This window comes from Thalassophryne amazonica, chromosome 4 (assembly GCF_902500255.1).
Source record: "Thalassophryne amazonica chromosome 4, fThaAma1.1, whole genome shotgun sequence".
Classification (NCBI taxonomy): domain Eukaryota; kingdom Metazoa; phylum Chordata; class Actinopteri; order Batrachoidiformes; family Batrachoididae; genus Thalassophryne; species Thalassophryne amazonica.
The window spans coordinates 40,847,932-40,854,349 of NC_047106.1; the positions used below are offsets into that span (position 1 = coordinate 40,847,932).

The 6,418-nt window shown below is 38.5% G+C and overlaps 1 long non-coding RNA gene across 1 annotated transcript; it reads right to left on the bottom strand.

The window, feature by feature from the left end:
- Window positions 1–2,908: 2,908 nt before the first annotated feature.
- On the bottom strand, window positions 2,909–4,584 carry LOC117508093. The gene is made up of 2 exons (XR_004559981.1): window positions 3,111–4,584; window positions 2,909–3,074 (listed from the first exon to the last, which is right to left on the bottom strand). It is a non-coding gene; the product is annotated as an uncharacterized LOC117508093 (long non-coding RNA).
- Between the last annotated feature and the right edge of the window lie 1,834 nt (window positions 4,585–6,418).

The window sequence follows — 6,418 nt, forward strand, 5'->3', positions numbered from 1 at the left end:
GATGATTATGTCATTAAACACCTTCACCTCCTTGCCATTTGATGGCACCACTGTCCACTCACTCATTAGAAGTCAGTTGTTGATGAGGACCTTGTTTTGCTTACAACAGAGCCATGCATATGTTTAGTTCCGTAGGGATCTTCTTCATGCTACCAAACACTTCAGATTATATTTTCTCTTGTTCAGTGGCGACAAGGAGTGGTTTACTGTAAATCAATATTGCGTCAATTTAAATTTTTTTGCTATTAGGGAAAAGATGAACCTACAAATATCTAAAAATAGAGTTCAGGTTGAAAAATGCCAGTGTTCCCTTTTAACAAATGCATTATCTTGTGACTATAAAGCTAATGTGGGTGCAGTAATCCTTACGCTAAAGTGACAGTGTCCAAACTTGTATTTGAAGTTTGTGATTTATAAATCTGAAACCTACTGTTAATGTTGATTATTGCTCATATCAACCAAAAAACATGATAACCGTCTTTACGGATATGTTTTTACCTAAAATATTTTGGATATTTACGTGTTTGGTTGCTAGTTGTGACACAAACCCATAGTAATGACGATATAAAGTAATACCATGGTAAATCGGATTATCCAATGTTTAATTAATCCATCATTGTAGAAACAGAAATATAGACTTTCTGTCTCTTACCTCAGTAGACTATGAGAAGTTCAGCTAACTTCCAGTGATGCATCTAGTATTTTTGAAACTTTGCATGTGCTCCTGAGTTACCATGAAATCCAGGAAATTCAATTATTCCCTCTGCCGTCTTCTCCAAACACGGACCCAGAGGTAGTTTGGGGACTAAGAGGTTATTCGACAATCACTTGCCATAAGATCCATTATGCAAAAAGAAAGCACTGCCGCAGGTAATTTATGTGTGCGCACACGCTTGTACACACAGCGTGCAGGTTTACAAATACAGGCATGAAAGAATATAAAATTCACCCAGGCCAGAACATGCTGGCCTAATTTTAGTCTTTAACAAAAACAAACAAACAAACAAAAAAAATCATTTTAGATTTTACATTTTAATTATTACTGCTGCATCTGTCTATTTGCGTACAAGATGACTCAAAAAAGTAATGGATGTATTTTCAAGAAAAGGGAAGAGTTGATTACAATTTTCAGTTTGAATTCATATTTCCATCATTTCTTTAAGATGTTTTTAGAATGCTGAGCACTTAGGTCAGTGGGCTTAGAGTTAGGCTATCGTTATTGAGACCTGGGTCTGATTCCAGCACCTGTTCATCTATGTTGTCTTAGTCCACCCAGCTGTAAATGGGTACTGGTCTCCCTGACCAAACGGTCCCCCCTAAAAATCGGTTTGCCTTCACTGTGCATGCGTCATTTCTGAGTGTCAGTAGCGCTTCAGCCATTATCACCTCGTTTCTGCTTAAAACTGCACTCCAGTCATCATCTGTCTCGAGGTCTTATCTTAGGGACCTCGTAGTACCATATCACCCCAATAGAGCGCTTCGCTCTCAGACTGCAGGCTTACTTGTAGTTCCTAGGGTTTGTAAGAGTAGAATGGGAGGCAGAGCCTTCAGCTTTCAGGCTCCTCTCCTGTGGAACCAGCTCCCAATTCAGATCAGGGAGACAGACACCCTCTCTACTTTTAAGATTAGGCTTAAAACTTTCCTTTTTGCTAAAGCTTATAGTTAGGTCTGGATCAGGTGACCCTGAACCATCCCTTAGTTATGCTGCTATAGACGTAGACTGCTGGGGGGTTCCCATGATGCACTGTTTCTTTCTCTTTTTGCTCTGTATGCACCACTCTGCATTTAATCATAGTGATCGATCTCTGCTCCCCTCCACAGCATGTCTTTTTCCTGGTTCTCTCCCTCAGCCCCAACCAGTCCCAGCAGAAGACTGCCCCTCCCTGAGCCTGGTTCTGCTGGAGGTTTCTTCCTGTTAAAAGGGAGTTTTTCCTTCCCACTGTAGCCAAGTGCTTGCTCACAGGGGGTCGTTTTGACCGTTGGGGTTTTACATAATTATTGTATGGCCTTGCCTTACAATATAAAGCGCCTTGGGGCAACTGTTTGTTGTGATTTGGCGCTATATAAAAAAAATTGATTGATTGATTGATCTATCTATTTCATCATAAAAGACGGGGCAGCAATCAAAGCACCACAGCAGCACGTCAAACTCGGATGTGCTGCTGCACCTACGTCATTTCGGAGCATCGGTAGGGACTCACAGATTATCACATCATTTCTGCTTCTGTTTCTAATCAGACTCCCATATCTAATCAGACTTTAGAATGCATTAAGAGGTTTTTAATTTATCATCTGACGGTTAATAATCACATTATTCCCTTTGATTGCTTTGGGTGTAGAGAGTCAGACTCAGAGTCAGCCTTAGACGCATGCACAGTGAAGGCAGGGTGGGCCAATTTTTAGAGGGGACCGTTTGGTCAGTAACACTGGCTTTGTCTCGGGAAGTGACCTGCGATGGAGTGGTATTCCATCTAGGAGGAATCGCAGACATACTTTCGCTTCACACTACAGATTCTGGGTATACGCACTAGCTCCAAGGGACCTCAGGGTCTGAGTTGGACTTACTTCTTTCTTTAAGATTGAGGTGTCTCGTGGAAATGGGCACTTTCACAAAATTTCAAGGGTCTCATTAATATACTTGACTCTTAAAATTAGTGCACTATGACCAGAGAAGACAGACAAAAATGTATTGTACTCATTGCAGATGAGTTGAAGAGCCTACAATGACCAGCATGCCTTGCACCCAGCATTATCTGAGGCTTACGGCAAAGGGCTAGAATGAAATACTTCAGATACTATTTTTCCCACTGTTAGCTTCCAACTATTTATGACTCCTACAAGCTAGTAGAATCAATTTTATCAATAAGATTGATTGATTGTTTTACCAGTTTAATTTTTGCTTCATTAATGACATTCAAACCAATTAGTAAAAGATAGTGCAATCAGATTATTTTGTTGTGTTTCTTTGACTTCTGTTTCTAAAATACCGTATTTTAGTTGGCATGTTAACATTGGGTGAATTAGCACTGTCATCTGGACTAGATGTGTATCGCGTCATGAGTATGGATACACACCTCTTATATGGTCTGGAACCAAAAAATGCAAGTAACACTTCCTGTGAAATACCACAATTATTAAATTGCTCAATATGACACTCCAGTATTTTGATAAAATGCAGATTTTTCTTTTATGCAAATAAAATAGTCAGTTTTCATATATTTTACATAGTATATGCCTTCAAATTCAACTGGTAAATCACTCAGCCTTAACAGTGGAAGTATAGTTATCAGTTAATATTTCTAAAATGGTAGTTTTGTGGCAATCTAGTGCTCATTTATGTTCCGTGTCAAATGCGGGTATGGGCGGAGCCTTCTGTCTACACTCTGTATTCATTTCTGAAAGCTCACAGATGCAAACAAAATGGAATTCGGAATGAAAGAATCGGAATGACTTCCGATTCTTGAGAACAGTGTCACCAAAGTTCAAGCAACATACCACGTTAATGAAAAGAGCACAATGATGACTGTTCACCGTGGCGGAACATTTTAACAAGTTTTTTTAATATATTGAATCTTATCACAAAGTGTTTTATAGCCACACAGACCACCTCTGTCTACACCGCTGCCTGCGCGTTTGTTTCTTTTGTAGTAGGCACGTTATTATGAATTATTCAGCCACCACCATGTTTGATGTTAGAGATTTTTGAGAAAAACTGCACTGCCCTCTACTGAAGGTTTTGCTTAATGTTCATGTCAATGTAGTGGACATATGGAAGTAGTTGAGGATTGACTGTTACACAGCTTGAAATGCACAGAAAAAGGAGCATAAATGAGCCTGTGGTCTTTTGTAATGAACTCAGATCTGTGTGACGCTGGACAATTGAAATTTTGTGTGCATTTGTCTAAAAATCTTCTGATGTTCTTTGTTGTATTTCCGGGAGGTAGGGCTACCAGCATGCAATAATCATCACCCCAATGTGAAAATTGATGATTGCTTCCATTGTGGAACTGTGTATTATTCTCTCTACAGCTTCATTCACACTATCAAAAGTTCAAAGTGCAGATTAGACTAATTACTTGGTCTCATCTTCTTGTAGGATATGGAGCTTTAAATGCGTTGTTAAAGCTCTCAAATGTTTCTTAACACAGCAATTGTGAACGTACTTCTGCGTGCAGTGTATTTGCCTGACAATCGGTCCAGTGAGTAATGTCTGGGCTGTGTCTCATATTACATCTTGTACATTGGAGCACAAGGATTATTTGGTTCCAAGCAGCGTAATAGTACAAGTGCCTGAGTCGTGTGGGTTCTTCTTCTCCTTTGTGTCAACTGTAAGCAGATAGTATCTCAATTTTCCTCTTAGCTAATGTTTAAATTCAGTCAAAAAAGGATGGATTTTGTAGATTTTAGTTTCTGGAGTAAATGTTCTGGTTAAATCCAAAATCTTGAGACACTGTCTCAACAATTCTCAATGTCTGAATCCACTTATTCCATTTTCAAAGTAAAACAAACAGATTGAATTAAACAAACCTGTGACCACCTCCCCTCCCTTGCAATTTACCCTAAATGTTTGGTCTCCTCCTTTCTTGTGACCACACGATAAGCGTCAGGTGTCGTTTTGACGCAAATACTGAGACGTGCCTTTAAATAGTGCGTGTTTGTGCCACAGCCTTATGAAGATTAACAACCATTTTTCTATATATGCCTCTGAGAAGCCCAGATGTAAATCACTGTTGGGATCAGGTCACCTTAAATGATAAAGAATCCACTCTGTTCGTTTATGTAGAAAACCAGATGTTCTGATGATATGGCGTCATCACTGTATTATAAGAAAATTTGATAATTTATCCTTGTAAAAAAACTCACAAAACTTTAAAATGTGTTTGTTATTTAAAGAATACTTTTGTATCTGAAGGACACGAATAAAAACTTTCGTTGGCAATATTTTCTTCACTGTTTTATGTGAAAATATGTATTTTGGCTGGGGTTACCTTATGTGCTAATGCTACCTCTCTCTGGACCAGTTTTATTTGCCAGAACATACATTAAAACAAAAACCTAAACACAAAATTGTGTCATTTTTGAATTGTGATTAGTTGTTTTAAGAAATGTGTTTTTTAGCCGTATATTGGTAAAACCTTTCAGAACAGAGACACTATAGCTATTGTTGTAGTGACTAGCTTGTTAGTTAACTAGCTAGGTGAGTCAGATGTTAACCATGTCAGTGATGACATGGTTAACGTGTTTTACGGTGTAAAAAAAGCTAGATTGGATAGAGGTTAAAATAGTAACTATTAACTTCAACAAATGTGACAAAATATTGATTTTTTTTTTTTTTTTTTTTTAAGGGAAAAATCAAGAGCTGGCCAAGATACAAACATACACTATCCTTTAACTCTGAGATCTAAGACTGATATCGTATGACTGGGAGAACAACTCTACCTTCCATTTTAAAGGTATAGAATGTTTTCACAATGATATCACGATGATTTCACGTGATATCACGAACCTAGAAGTGGCCATCTCGGTGCTACGCCGCTATCCATTCTATTTACGCGTGCACCTATGTTTAGCATTCAAATGCTGTCATGGTTCATTATTACCTCCTCCAACGAAGTTGGCGAAGGTTATGTTTTCACCCGTTTGTTTTTGAACAGCCTGTAACCCAAAGTTTTCATATATTATGAAATTTTTTTTTACAGAGGATTCATATCCTTATAGGCAAAAACATTCAATTTTCAAGGTAAATTTCAAAGGTCAAAGTCAGGAAAAATCTTTTTTCAAGTCCTCTGAGAGGTCCAGGTGAAAATAAATAATTCATGATGTCCATGTACATAATAGCAAGCAGTGAACTCTCACTCTCCAACCAGCAAATGGCAGATTTCACACCATCTTCATCACCAATTAACTTCATCTTTATCTCATAGTGAGGTCCTGCTTCACTGTTGAGTCCATCTCTATCTCACGGCTGTCTCACAAAGTTTTGCAACATTTTTGCAAACTTTTGCCATCACAGAGAGTAGAATGTATGCTTCTTCTATGTATTGTCTACTTGCCAATGTCACTGACATGGCAATATGGCTGGCCCACCAAAAACTGTGACATCAGTGAAAACACTGTTGCCTGATGAACCCAGTGAGCCCCTGAGTATTGGCTTTGTCAGTATCAGATCATTACCTATGAAATGACAACTTGTTAATGATTTGGCATTGGGGCATGAATTTGACATGTTTGAATTATGGCTGAAGCCAAATGTCCACCTGCCTTTGAATGAAGCATCTCCACCTGAGTATGTTCAGTGTTTCTGAGGATATGAAGTCAGGCAAAGGGGGCAGCCCTCATTTACATGTCTACTTACAATTTGATACCAAAAATGGGTAGCTTTAGCTGTACTTCCTGATAATAATAATAAACTCATATT